Below are 15,866 nucleotides of genomic sequence, written 5' to 3' on the forward strand. Positions count from 1 at the left end.
TTGCATGAAAATAATATTGACATGGTATAAATCCTAATACACACAAATGTGTGGGCTGTACGAACATATTATGTAGCTCTTCGTCTTTCTTCTTTGTTAGTTAATGTCTGGACATTTTGGAATCTTCTCAGGGATTTTTTCAGTGTTCCTGGTTAGTTAAACATACAGAATTGTTAAACTGTTGGTCCCTGGGAATGGTCTTCCCTACACAGCACTCTGTTTAGCCTGTCACATGACAACGTAAATCACTTTCCCAAGCGTCAGTGGGCAGTTCAGAGGCTTTCTGTACAGTTTTTACCTTCTAGAGATGCCTCAAGTATCATGGAACTTAACGTCTTGATGTCTCAACAAGCAAATGGGGAAAATGCTGGAATAAGAAACTTTTATGAAGGTCAGTTCATTATCAAGCGGCACCTGGAAATGAATATCTCAGAAACGGCAAAGCTGGTCTGCTATTAGCGTGCTATTGTCATTAACGTCTGTGAAAATTTGTTGAAGGTCAGTGAAACCACGAGCAGCTGACAAGGTGCTGGTCGTCGACTAGGAGTCTACTTATCAGAGAACGTGGAGGTCAGAGGTTTCCCCGCTCTGTAAAGCAGTATGGGCGGTTATCTGTAGCAGATCTGACGAAAAAGTACAATCACTGTGTGGACATGAGTATTTCGGAGCATATCATTCAGCGCATATTGGTCGTTGGTTGACTGATTTGCGCGAGGGGACCAAGAAGCGAGGTCATCGGTCCCATCGTATTAGGGAAGGAAGTCGGCCGTGCCCTTTCAAAGGAACCATTATCAGCGTACATTGTTGAAAAGAGTAGACCACCCATACGTATTTCCATGTAGACCCAATGACACCGTCGTCGTGTCCAGATACGCCGACAGCCTGCAAACGGTTGCCCGAAATATGGCTTCCACCAAGGACGCAGGCCCGTAGATGCATTGTTATCCAGCGAGGGACATTCACGTAGGTGTCCATGGGATCTTTGGCGGGAATGGAGGGGATCACGATGTGACAATCAGCGTCCCTTCATGGTTGATGTCTTTCTCGATAACGATGGCAACTTCAAGCAGTATAGATGTCTGTGTTACAAGGCCAGAATCGCGAAACAATGGTTTGAGGAGCATAATACTGAACTCCCATTGATGTCTTGGTCCCAAAATTCGGCTGACCTTAAACCGATAGAAAACATTTGAGAGGCTATCGGGACCAGATCTGCGCCCAAAAGGCGTTAAGATGTAGTGAACGGGAATTACGTGACATGTTCGTAGAGATCTGGTCCACATATCTACTACGAACTTGTTAAATCCATGCCACCCTGAATCGCTGCTGTTTGAGTTCCGGAGGTACATCGCAACGCTTTGAAGCAGGCTGCCGCGACGTTTAGGCTCATCATTGTAGTTGTATTCTTTTCCTGGTTTGACCGAGACTTATTGCATGTGTTAACTGTACTGTTTTCTAGTATAGTTTGACGAAATATTGCACAATAAATTTTAAAATATTTTTGTATTGTGTTGTCCATGAAAATGAATTATTTTGGCTGTTCTCAGGTCCACCGCATCCGTGAACTGTACTTGAGGTCTATGCTGCAGCAAGACATGGCGTGGTACGACATGCATCAGACGGGAGACTTCGCCAGCCGCATGTCAGGGTGAGTGCACTATCACTGTTTCCACCTTAACATTCTACTCACTTCCTATATACCAAGACCTACAGCCGTTATTGAATGAAACAAAGGGTGTTAGTAAAAGTGCAGATACTTCTATTGATGACTGAGCACAGTGTTGTGAATAACGTTCCATCAGTATTTACTTCATTTGCAGACTAATAATTATAGCAGATTCGTGTAGTATGTTGTTCGTTCGGTTAGTAGTCGCAAAAGCAAGCTATTAGTGTTTATTTTCCTCTGGGTGGCAGGTCAGGTATAGAAGTGTGGATGCGTGGACGCAAAATGGATTGTTTATAATGACAGGCGTAGTCCACTTTGTGCCGCAGTTATGACTGTAGAAAACAACAGCTAATAAATTATTCGATGTGTTTATTCGAACATGCTAAAGTGGGTACACGTTAAGGTACCATCTATTCGTATCCTCGTAGATACAGATCAATCGTGTGAAGTAACGACATATTTCAAATAAAGCAGGATACTGGTTTCCATGTTTTTCACACTATGCCTTACACATGTGGTATTAGACAAAAGGATTTGGACCATACATATCTTTTGTCCTCTCAAGGGGACGCCGCCTTAACGAAGCATTGTCCCTACAGATGGGGACATTTGCATACCACAATGAGGTGAGGATTACAGTAGCGGTAGCTTAGCCGCTGGCAGGGTCACGCTTACCGCAGGAGTCTGGTTGAGGAGCTAGAGTGTGTCTTACAAAGACTTGTCATTCCCTTTGCTGTCCTTATCTGTAAGAGGTGATTGGTGTACTGTCTAACTCTTGTTCTCCTTATTTATTTATTTCCCTTGCTCTTCATTGCAAAGCAGAAAGAACTATGAGGCCTAGCGAATACAATCTTCCTAGGGGAAAAGCTTTGATCACAAATACTAGTCCTCCAGGTAGAGGTTTGTGGAATAGCTTAGCTCTCCATCCACAGAAAAAGACAAGTAGCTTAAATTCCCAGTAACATGCCTCTATTTTTGGATGGTTTTAATGGAATTCCAAAATGTAAACGAAAATGGATTTTGCATTGTGGTATCTAGGATGTACACTGTATCCAGACAAATGAACACGAAGTTCAATGGACATAAGACAGAAAAACAGTGATCTAACTGTGCTTTTTGAAACAAAACAGAAAGGTACTGGTTGTTAATACCTACTGGCGTTTGCCATTACTTTTAGTGGAGTGGAAAAATGTAGTAGAGAGAGAGCATGAGTATCCATGATTCTAAATTAACGGTAGTCAAAGATGTATTCTCCTGGGAAGCAGTTAATGAAAGGTCGATAAAGGTCAATCTGAATATGGTCATAGTGGGAGAGCATGCCCCAAATGAAGATGCATCCTTAAACGCAAGTGAAGACTTTGATCGGGTGCCCAAAAGAGGCTATGCAAGCTGTTACAGGCAGGAGATCTTAATAGCAGAGGAGAAAAAGAGAGAAATAGTAAAACGACTGGGCTGAAAGGGGAGGATGTTAAGAACGCAAATGGTATAAGGTTGATGGATTTATTGGAGCAATATGAATTACGAGTGGAAAACACATTCTTTGCTCAGGAAGATATTCATTTAACTTCCTTGGCATAACCATACAAGAAGGCCGAAAAGAATTATCTTTCAGGCAAAAGACCAATGCAAAAATACGGGACGGCACAGTTAAAAGAGGGTGAGATTTTGGAAGTGACCATCATCTGGTGAAACGTAAATTTTTATGTCTGCTACACTTTCTGAAGTAGAGGATCCAACGTGCTGACCAGTCAGACATCGTAAGGAGTAACAAGGATAACCTGGAAGATAATAGTAAGTACTTGTACCAACAACGACTGCCAAAAAAATTGGAGAGAGTGCAGAGAATTTTTTTTATTCCGTACTTGAATCTTCATTTTATTTCCGTCATTGCTTCGTCGGGGTATAAATTGAATGGCATGGGAGAAAGACTATATCCCTCTCTTATACTACATTTAATCTGAGCACTTCGTTCCTGGTCTTCCACTCTTATCGTTCGTTCCTGGTTTTTATACTGTTACATAGTACCAGTCTTTCGCTAAAGGTTACCCTTAATTTTCTCAGAATTTCAAACGTCTTGCACCGTTTTCCATTGTCGAATAGTTTGTCCAGGTTGACAAATGCTATGAATGTGTGTTGATTTTTGTTTAGTCTAGATTATATTATCAATCGCAAAGTCAGAACTGCGTCTCTGGTACCTTTAGGCCAAACTGATTGACATGTAATACATCCTCAATTATCTTTTCTGTTCTTCTGCATGTTATTCTTGTCAGCAACGTGGGAGTATGATCTGTTACGTTCATCGCGCGGTAATTCTCGTACTTATTGGCTTTTGCTATCTGCGGAAATCTGTGGATAATGTTTCTCCGAAAGTCTGACGGTATATCGCCAGTCTCATACATACCATATATGAACATGAAAAGTCATTTGTTGCCATTTCCCCCATGATTTTAGAATTTCCGATGGAATGTTACCCATCCCTTCCACCTTATTTGATCTTTAGTCGTCCAAAACCCTTTTAAATTCTGATTCTAAGAATGGATCCCCTACCTCTTCCCTATCGGTTTCTGTTTCTCCTTCTATCACGTCGTCACAGAAGTCCTACCCTCCCCCAACCCTCACCCCCCCCCCCCCTTCCCCATAAAGGCATTCAGTGTACTCTTTTGACCTACCCGCTCTCTCCTCTGCATTTGACAGAGAAATTCCCATTGCACCCTTACTATTATCGTCCTTGCTTTTACATTCATCGAAAGTTGTTTTGATTTTTCTGTATGGCGAGTCAGTCCCTCCGTCAATCAACTCATTTTCGATTTCTTTTCCCTGCTTCCGTTTCGCCTTAGCTTCCCATTAATTTCATTCTTAAGTGACTTGTATCTCTCTATTCCTGAATTTCACTGAACATTTTTTTACTTCCTTCTTTGGTCGATCGCCAGAAGTACTTCTTCTGTTATCCATGGTTTCCTCTCACTTACTTTCCATGTACCTATGTTTTTTACTACGGAGACGGTGATTGCCCTTTTTAGAGAAATCTATTCCTCTTCAACCGACCTGCCCACTGAGCTATTCATTATCGCAGTATCTATAGTCTCAGAGAACTTCAAGCATATCTCATCATTCCTTAGCATTTCTGTATCCCACTGCTTTGTACGCCGTTTCTTCATGACTAGTCTCTTAAACTTCAGCCTGCTCTGCATCATTATTAAATTGTGCTCTGAGTCTCTGTCTGCTACTCGGTACGCCTTAATATTCAATATCTGATTTCGGATCTAACTGGTGTAATCTAACTGAAATCTTTCCGTATTTCCCGGCCTTTTCCAAGTATACCTCCTCCTCTTGTGGCTCTTGAACAGAGTATTCGCTATTACTAAATGCAATTTACTGCAGAACTTAATTAATCCTCCTTCTTTCTCATTCCTAGCACCAAGCTCGTATTCTGCCGCAACCCTTTCTCCTACTCCTTCCCCTACAACCGCATCCCAGTCTTCCATGACTATTACATTTTTATCTCCCTTTACATACTGAATTACCCGTTCGGTATCCTCATATACTTTCTCTATCTCTTCCTCTTCTGCCTGCAACATCGGCATGTATTCCTGGACCCTTGTGTTGGTTTGCTTTCGGGCTCTGATGAGAACAACCCTATCACTGCTCTCTTCACACTAACACGCTCTCAGCCCCACCTTCCTATGCATAACGAATCCTACCCCCGTAATAACATTTTCTGCCGTTGTTGCTATTACGCAATTCTCATCTGACCAGCAAACCTTTTCTTCTTTCCATTTCACCTCATTAACCGCCACTATATCTACAGGGTGATCAAGAAGTCAGTATAAATTTGAAAACTTAATAAACCACGGAATAATGTAGATAGAGAGGTAAAAATTGACACACATGCTTAGAATGACATGGGGTTTTATTAGAACAAAAAAACAAAGTTCACTAAATGTCCGACAGATGGCGCTGGACTGCAAAACTGCTACCGTGATGGGTGAGAGGTACACCGATATGTTACAGAAACGCATCATCCCCAGCCTGTCTGATAAACACCTGCTGGAACGTACGATGTTTATGCAGGATGGCGCTACACCCCATATTGATAGACGCTTGAAAGATCTCTTGCGCGCGTCGTTTGGTGATGATCGTGTGCTCAGCCGCCACTTTCGTCATGCTTGGCCTCCCAGGTACCCAGACCTCAGTCCGTGCGATTATTGGCTTTGGAATTACCTGAAGTCGCAAGTGTATCTTGATCGACCGACATCTCTAGGGTTGCTGAAAGACAACATCCGACGCCAATGCCTCACCATAACTCCGGACATGCTTTACAGTGCCGTTCACAACATTATTCCTCGACTACAGCTATTGTTGAAGAATGATGGTGGACATATTGAGCATTTCCTGTAAAGAACATCATCTTTGCTTTGTCTTACTTTGTTATGCTAATTATTGCTATTCTGATCAGATGAAGCGCCATCTGCCGGAAATTTTTTGAACGTTTGTATTTTTTTGGTTCTAATAAAACCCCATGTCATTCCAAGCATGTGTGTCAATTTGTACCTCTCTATCTACATTACTCCGTGATTTATTCAGTTTTCAAATTTATACTGACTTTTTGAACACCTGGTAGATTGAGCCTTTGCATTTCCCTTTGCAGATTTTCTAGCTTCTCTACCACGTTCAAACTTCTGATATTCCACGCCGCGACTTGTAGAACCTTATGCTTTTGTTGGTTAGTCGATTCTTTTTTCATGCTCATCTCCCCCTTGGCAGTCCACTTCCAGAGACCTGAATGGGGAACTATTCCGGAATCTTTTGCCAATGGGGAGATCATGATGACACGTTCTCAAATACAGAGGATAACAGAGCAGGAATAGGAGGGTAAAGAGAAGTTCTTGGAGATTACTAAAAGAAGAAGAAACCCGCTTGGTGGGATGTAGAAATAGCAGAGATGACTGAAAGGTTAAAAGCTTATTTGAAGGTGAATGACAATAGAAGAAGACATAGATGTAGGAACACAAAAAGATAAGTAGAAACAGAAGTTTAAAAAGGAAAAAATCAAAGAGTGGGAAGTAAGATGTGAATCCGTGGAGAGGATAGAGAATAGGAGAGTGAATGCGACTGCCAGCTAGTGACAGGTTACGTCTTAATAATATTAGTCATTGTCAATGGACGAAGTATTTAAGGATTTCCTCCTGGAAGTCGGTCTGAATTTTCACCCAGACGTGAAGCGAGATTGCAATAGAAGCAGTTATGGACTTTAGACATAAAATTTCTTCAGCAGGCTGTGAGGAGCGTAAGCTGGAGAAGGCACTAGGATATGGGCCAATACATCCAGAGTGGGTGAAGTTTGGATCACAGAAACTCTTGAAGATGCTAAGGATGCTACTTGAAAAACTACTAAGTGGAGAAGATGTTGAGTGGGAATGGATAACATGTTCCATAATACTGGTGCATAAGAAACTGTTACTTAACGACTCAAACAATTATAGGTGATGGGTAGTGATTCCTTTTGTTGGAAGACCGTACTCTAATGTACTTACAGATGTCATGGAAAAAGAAACAACCCACAAGCAGCTAGAGGAGCAACCAGGATTAAAAAGCAGGAAGGTCGGTAATGGACATAATTTTCGCAATGAAACTAGTATGTGAACAACGCACAGAGACTGGATTGGAGACGCATGATACATTGATTGACCAACGTGGAAAAGGTGTATGGTAATGTACCCACCAACAAACTGTGGGATATCTTGAAAGTGATAGAGATAACCAAAGATTGCTAAAAGCTGTTATGAAAATACGTAAAAATAAGAGAGCGAAAGTAAGAATTGGTCAGAAGAATTCGAGGTAAAGATATGGACTGTCACCGATCCACTTTAAGCTGTATCTAGTGGCAGTCCTGCAGACTTGACATAGAAAATGACAAGTTATGGGAGTGACATTAGAGGACAGCAAGATATTTATCCAGTATTTCGCAAATGATCAGATTGTGCTGGAAGAAGATAAGGATAGTCTGAGCTATATGATAATAAATCTTAAACAGAAGTACTATAAGGCTGACCTGAAGATGAGCACGAAGAAGTGTGAGTAGTTGGGCGTTTGAACGGGAAAAGTAAATGATTTGGAGGTGAATGGGGAAGCAAATGTAAGTGAAGGTAAAATACCTTGTGGAATTATTTAATTAACAGGGCACAAATAATGACGAAGTCACTAGTAGGATTAATAAAAGGCGATGTGTAACAAGGCCAATGAACTCTCTTCTGTGGTATAAGAAAATAAGAGCAACAATGTAGAAGAAAATGATTAAGACTATAGTCCATATTATAGCTTTGTACGAAGCAGAAACCCAGAACGTTAGTAGAAAAAAACGATTTGCCATACAAATAGATTGCTTAAGACGAGTCTCAAGCTGTACTATGATAGATAGGATAAAAAACTGGTAGGGATATCTGTGGCGATATCCATAAAAACAACTGGGTCAGGTGTTAGCGAGAATCGAGCAGAACTGAATTCGAGCTTGAGGGCGAAGAGTAGATTTTTCATTGCTGTTCACAACAACAAGTACCGCGAGTGAATGGAGTAATGGAGCAATTTTCGGGGGGGGGGGGGGGGGGTCGGAGGGGAGGGGGAATACATCAAATTAAACGTAATTTTTCTGTATCGATCCATCTGAGATTATGAGTCCCTCGCATGAAAATACTGAGAAAGTATTCCTATACAACCTCGAAATTCTGTGGTAGTGTTTGAGTTCACCGTGTTCAGTAATGTATCTAACTTGAAGTCCATAATGTGAATAAGATGTTTGGTTATAAGATTAACCTTATAGCTGTATGTAATTATGTGTAGAATGTACTGAAAAATATGTGTCAATTTCATACATTCACATAACTCGCAACACGTTGCTCCTTTTTGGAGATGTAAAGTTGATGAAGTGTTTATTTTTTAATTAACTTTGCTGAAGTCTGTTAAGCATTATCGTAACGATCGTTCGGCTTTATTAACGTACGCGACACAGTGAATTTATATAATTTTTTTATATATTGAAAACAGTTAAAATTTATACATCACATTGATAAAGATTTCTCGTCAGAAAAATACACTCAAGACCGACATGACGTAGCGCCAACCATGCGCATTAAAAAGATTCACAATAACGTGTAATTTAGAAAATTACAATCAAAAATTTACTAATTTATAAATACGAAGTAGACTTCTGCTCTTGATAATAACGCCACAAATTACGTGGTACTACGATACGTAAATATACAATGTCGATTGCATAAACAGTGACATACATTAAAATACGAATTACTGTAGGATTTAGGCAAGTTATAAGATTCCTGCATGTTTTCCTCAACATTGTATGAAGTAATTTTCACTGTACTAAAAATTATTGTTTTGGGAATTCGTGAAATCTAAATGCTGGAAGTCTTTTTGGAATTGACATTGGTGACATGTTCTCAGATTGAATGGTTACATAAATTTATTAATATTCCAATCGAAATCAGCTGAGTACCAGTTATTAAAAGTGTAAATGTTAATACAGTAATAAATGATTGATGCATAAGGCTAACAGTTGTCTGCACTGGACGGATACAGTACGTGATATGGCATCAAAAGTGTGACTGGCCCCAAGTGATCGCGTGGCGCGACAGTCCGTGTGTGTAGTCCAGTGGTACTCAGCCTCTTTTTGTTCGCGGCACCGTGCACAGTATAGTAAGTTATTGTGGTACACTGACATACGGAGTTGGCAACAGCGCGAGGGGCCCCTTCACCAGTTAGTGATGTCCAGTTAATGTGTTAATTTTCGGTATGGATAAGTTTCTGATCAAAAAGGAAAAAGTTCAAGATGACTAACTGACAGAAACAGATATGAGTAGCAAAAGCGAGAACGAACCAATTCCAAATCCGAGAAATCAAACAGCCTACTCTAACATTTCGTAAGTACCGAGAGAGAATTAGTTAAACTTCGGATTTGCATTCAGTGAACTCGAAAACTGCCCATTACGAGAATGCATCGTGTGCAGATAAAAACTTAACAATGAATCCATGGTCCATAGTAATTTGAAAAGACATTTGAACAGCAGACGTGGTCACATACATGGGAAAGATGAGAACTATTTTAGTCGGTTGATATCGTCAGTATAAAAGCAAGCCAAATCCATGGTGCGGAGAGCACCTTATTTCTGAAAAAGTACAAGGGCCAGTAATAAAGTTTCAGCAATAGCAGCAAAAAAAAAAAAAAAAATGGAGGAACCTCATAGTACTGCAGAAGCCGTAATTTTTCCTGCAAGTAAAGATATAGAGACATCGTTGTTAGGTGATGGCGGCGAAAAGAAAGTCTCTTTCGTTCCATTGTGAAACTATATTATTTCCCAGCGACCTGATGACGTGTCTTCAGATATCCACTGAAATGCCCATGGAAAGTTAAGCTGCTGTCGTGTATTTTCACTGAAGCTTGACGATTCAACAGATGTAAGTAGGAAATGTCGATTACTGAGCTATATAAGATATTTTCATTAGGAATCGATTACTGAAGAATTTCTTTCGTGTACACGTCAACTGCTTCAGAAGTGTATAATTATATACACAGACCCTGGAGCAACACACGTTGTTGGTTGGTTGATTCGGCGGGAGGGGACCAAACAGCGAGGTCATTGCTCCCATCGGGTTATGGAAGGATGAGAGAGGGAGGTACCCATGCTCTATTCAAAGGAACCATCCCGGCATTTGCCCGAAGTGATTTAGGGAAATCACGGACAACCCAAATCAGGATGGCCGGATGCGGGTTTGAACCGTCGTCCTCCCGTATGCGAGTCTAGTTTGCTGACCACTGCGCCATTTCGCCTGGTAAAACAAGTTGTCCTGCAAATGTTGTCTTCCTGTTTGCACAGACGGTGCACCAGCAGTGAGTGGAAGATTCAGTGGAATTGTTGCAGGACTGAAACAAGATTTCCCGACCGTAGGTTCGGCACATCGCATCATATATCTTGAGGCTCTGGTGGTGAATGCCAGGCCAACAGAAATTTAGAAAGTTTTTGATTAATTCATTTACATGATAAATTTCGTTAATTCTAGAGCTCTTATGAGAAGACTCATTAAACAATTGTGCCAGGAAGCGTATCTCGACATGGCACTTTGGTTCTGATTACTGAGATCCGTTGGTTGTCAGAAGGTAGAGTTGTGGAAAGATTTTGTTTGAGTTGAGGAAAGAACTATTAAAAATGTTTAGCGTCGAGGAGCCAGACTTCGCAGTGAAGTTAAATAACGAGGAGTGGCGTGCCAAGGTGGCCTATTTGGTTAACATTACCTGATCGAAAGAAGTAAATTATGCTGACGTATAGTGATAAACTCACCGGGCTGTTAAGAAAATAGAATTTGAAAATCGCACGTGGAAAAGAAAAATCTTGACTTTTACTCTCATTTGCGAGATGGAACCACAGGTGACATAACCTACAAAACTCATTTTTAATTACTCATGGTTCTTGAGAATAACAAGGCAGAATATTATCCTTACATCACTGTCGAAAGGTTTGACTGGATGCGAAACTCTTATGTTGTGTCTCCAGAATTCTCCACCTACCTTTGTCTGAAGGAAGATGAGCTATAGGCAGAACTTCTGACAAAATGAAAACTTCAACTGAAATATTGTGAACTACAACGTATTAAGTTGTGGACGTTAGCGAAGAAAGTGTAACCTGTAATAACAGTGAAAACAGTTAATGCCCTGTTGCGTTTTTCCATCACCTATTTATCGCGACTGGATTTTCGGCAGCTACCAGCATAAAAGGTAAGAAATTGGATGGACTTCTTTCAATTTAACAGGAAACGCGTGTATGTTTGTCCACAATTCTACAGGCTCAAGCTTCTCTTTGATAAATCAAACTTGTAAGGCGTAAACCAATGAATAACCTGTAAATAAATTCAGATTCTATAATATAATATATATTCTGTTGTTCTTTTTAAAAATAAACATTCAGTGGTGTAATTTAATTACCTTTATTATAAATATCATAAAGCCTCAGAAGTGTAGTGGCACACCTAGCTAATGTCGTGGCAAGGTGTTGTGTCGTGATCCACCTGCTGAGAACAATAAGGAAAGGATAGTGACATTCATCTCCGACACAGTGGTAACGCTGGCTGTGTGAAGATGGGGCTGTTGTTGTTTGGACTGAATACATCTGTTAGATAACTACAAGCACATTATACAAGTTGGTCATGTCCACAGGGACCTGTCGAAGCTGGAAGACGGGATCGGGGAGAAGGTGGTGATGTTCATCAGGAGTATAGTGGGCTACGTCGGCTGCGTGGTGATGGCCCTGGTGCGTGGCTGGGAGCTGGCCCTCGTCTGCCTGCTATCCCTGCCTCTGTGCGTGGTCTCACTCATAGCCACCGACGTGTATTCCTCCCGGCTCGCGGACAAGGAAGCGGACGAAGAAGGCAAGGCGGGCGCCGTGGCTCGGGAGGTGTTCGCCGCCATCCGCACCGTAGTCGCTTTCGACGGACGGGACAAGGAAGCAGAGAGGTAAGGAGCGTGCAGAGTGCAGCGCAGTAGTCGTGTTAGGGCAGCAACGCACGGCCCGCCAACCGCCACAGCGAGCGCCGCACGTGGTTGTGTAATTTCTACGGGCTACGGCGCACTGGCCCGTCGAAAGGAGCAGCGTGTGAACTAGGTCGGTCCGTCTGTTCTGCGGATCTCGTTGTAGTTCTTGCTCTCTCAGTCCTTTCGACCGGAATTGTTATCTTTTTTCCAGTTGTTGGAAATAATTAGCCAAAACGAAAGTGTCTATGGAAGGTGCTGTGGCAATTTGGCAATCGGTACGTCGTTTCGTTTCAAGAAGGAAAGACGCCGCAGCAGCAGAAAAAACATATATCGGGTGCATCCTTCCAGCAGGAAAGAAATATCAGTGGTGCTTTTGTCACCTTTTACAAGGAGCTAAGAAAGTATGATATATTTTTTTTAATTACAACAGAATGTGAACGTCTTCTTTCGACGAACCACTTTCCAAAATTAGAGGAACGATAACGACAGTGACAACAAACTTGCACTAATGAAAAGACCCTAATGCTGGTAACACTGAGGTAAGCTTGTTACTAGTATATTTAAATATTTTAGTATCAAACGGTTTCATATAATTAAGTGCACATTAATAATACACACATTTTCACTGAAACTTAATACTGCTTGTTTACATTATACAAAAATGGTTCAAATGGCTCTGAGCACTATGGGACTTAACTTCTGAGGTCATCAGTCCCCTGGAACTTAGAACTACTTAAACCTAACTAAGCTAAGGACATCACACACGTCCATGCCCGAGGCATGATTCGAACCTCCGACCGTAGCGGTCGCGCGGTTCCAGACTGTAGCGCCTAGAACCGCTCGGCCACCTCGGCATTACATTATACAGATGTTAAACTATTCATAATGATCACTTCCTTAGGAATGATCCGGTGCATGAGATGAAGTTGCTGAATATCTTACGTCTGTTACATTTTCATAAATATTTGTGTAACTAGTTGATGGCTGGCCAATGTTTATGAAATTAGTATTCCGTGGATAGTTCTCGGGGGACGCGTTCTGTTGACAACAAGCATCCATGATCACTTCTATAATACCGATTTTCTTATTAACTTAAAATACTCAGATACTCGTTTAAAATCATTCAGCAACGACAGCAGAAAGTGGCGGTAAGGGTCATCGTCGTTTCTGGCTACTTCCCTTCAGTACTCCAAAAAGCTGCACTTCTACGTTCTCGCTTTCTGCGTTATTAGCCTTTCTCTTTTTCAGTATTGATGACCTGCACTCTCAAATCTCATGTGGTTCTTCAGTAGGCTCAATATTTGTGCCTTCTATCCTACTTCAGCTGATTTCAAACTGTCATCCGCATTATTTCTTGCAACACGTGTCCAAAAAAGATAAGCTAGGCGAATTAGATGTAATGAGATTTCTGTGTAACACTTGATGCACCCTTCAACCTGCTGACTTTCCGATATTCCTTCACAAAGCTGTTTCTCAGATTTTCCCATTTTCTTGGCAGCCTCAAGCCTGAAAAGAAATTTTCTTTATGTTTTAGGTACTTAGCTTCTGGATGCTCTTTTGCTGACACTCATTGCACCTATCGCTTGGGAAAAACTACAGTTAGCAAAATTATGCAACAAGTTTCTCGAGCGATATCATCAAGATGAATGCAGAATGCCTTCCCCAACCGACGATAAAATTTTGGTTTTATATAGCTGAAAAATTTTCAACCAGAGCAAATTTTCCTCTCGTAGTACAAGCTATTGGCGGGAAACATATGCGTGTAATAAAACCAGACAACACAGGATCATTTTGTTACTGTTATAAACTTTTTTTAAAATTGCTTTAACGACAGGTTGTCATAACAATTATAAATTCATATACGTTGTTGTAGGCCCATAGGAAAAACGCAGAGATTCATCAGTTTTCAAAGTTTCGTTTTTGTACAAACAACTGATGGATGGAAATTTAGGATTACGTAACAACGAGGAAACAAAAGGCATTCACGGCAAAATTTCTTAATTCGTTGTTGGTGACGAGGCATTCGGACATCAGAACATGTTTTACGACGCTGTGCGAGAGATAATTTAAGTAAAAACAAGATAATATTTAATTATCAGCTCAGAAGAACACGTAGATACAAGGAATGCACTTTTCGCATTTTGACTAATAAATGGTAGATGTTAGATTGACCTGTAAATGTTAACGTGAACTTGGCAACATAAGTTGTTAAAGCTTGTTGTATACTTCACAACTTTATACGCTTAAGGCACGGTATTAATTTCGAGGAGACTTTACACATTCCACAAACTTACCAGTTATTCAGGACCGTGATATACTAGCAGATTACATTGTAAATGTCAATCCACTACAATGATAACATCGATGCGCTTAGCGTCTGGTGCAACAGATTCAAACACATGTAAAAAAAATGTGATTATACTATAAAAATAAAGGCCAACCCACGTACCTAGCTTTTTCTTCCATCTTGTAACAATTCTTTTCCTCCAAACGAATTTACTATCTCTTCAGAAATTTATACTTTAAAATTCTGTCGCTGTATCGTCCATCTTCATATTCCGTACGGCTGAACGATTTTCCACTTCAACCAGTAAGTTTCTCTAAGTGCATCATAGCATGTCCGTGCCAGACATCAGGCGTGATACGAGTCAACGTGTGTTGTCTGCTGCGCAAGTTCGCCGAAGTCAACAACCGCGCCACCGTGTGACAGGGCGGCTGCCGGGCTTTCCGCAGGGGGGCAACGGCGGCCGCGTGCTACCGCGGTTCAGAGGCGACTAGTGCGTTGTCGTTTCGCTTGCTGAACGCGTATCACGGTCGAAGCTACAATAACTGAACGTATATCACTACTCCGGTTCAGCACTGGTGCACAGTTTCGACAGACAATAAGATCCATATTACTGCACTGTCTACTGCATAGAGATGTCTCATTGTGGAAACAATCTGTGGACCAACAGCATGAGCCTGAATGCGTTATCATACTACGGTAGGTTGGTATACTGATTGTTTTGATGTACACTGACATGACAAAAGTCGTGGGATAGTGATACGCTATCGCGTACGCAAGGTATAAAAGAGCAGTGGACTGGTGGAGCCGTCATTTGTAAAGGTTCATGTGAAAAGGTTTCCGAAGTGATTATGGTCGCACAAGGAGAATTAACGCGGAATGGTAGTTGGAGCTAGCAGCAAGGGACATTACATTTCGGAAGTTGTAAGGCTATTAATTATTCCGAGTTCCACAGTGTCAAGAGTGTCCGAAAATACTAAAATTCAAGCATTAGCTCTCACCACGGACAACGCAGTGGCCGACAGCCTTCACTTAACAACCGAGAGCAACAATGTTGCCACACAGTTGTTAGTGCTAACAGACAAACAGCAATGTGTGAAATAAACGCAGTAATCAATACTGGATGTATGACGAACGTATCCATTAGGATAGAAAGGCGAAATTTGTTGTTAATGGGCTATGGCAGCAGACAACCTACGCGAGATCCATTGCTAACAGCACATCACCCCCAGCGCCTCACATGGTTTGTGACCATATCGGTTCGACCCTAGACAACAGGAAAACCGATGCCTGGCCAGCTGAGTTCCGAATTCAGTTGGTAAAAGCTGATGGTAGGGTTCGAATGCGATGCAAGCCGTGGACGCAAGTTGCGAACAATGAAC

General features: G+C 41.4%; 1 pseudogene; it reads left to right on the plus strand.

The window, feature by feature from the left end:
- Positions 1-15,866, plus strand: part of LOC124788972 — a 181,894-nt pseudogene that overhangs the window by 37,239 nt on the left and 128,789 nt on the right.

The sequence above is a fragment of the Schistocerca piceifrons genome, chromosome 3 (assembly GCF_021461385.2).
Source record: "Schistocerca piceifrons isolate TAMUIC-IGC-003096 chromosome 3, iqSchPice1.1, whole genome shotgun sequence".
NCBI classification, from domain to species: Eukaryota; Metazoa; Arthropoda; class Insecta; order Orthoptera; family Acrididae; genus Schistocerca; species Schistocerca piceifrons.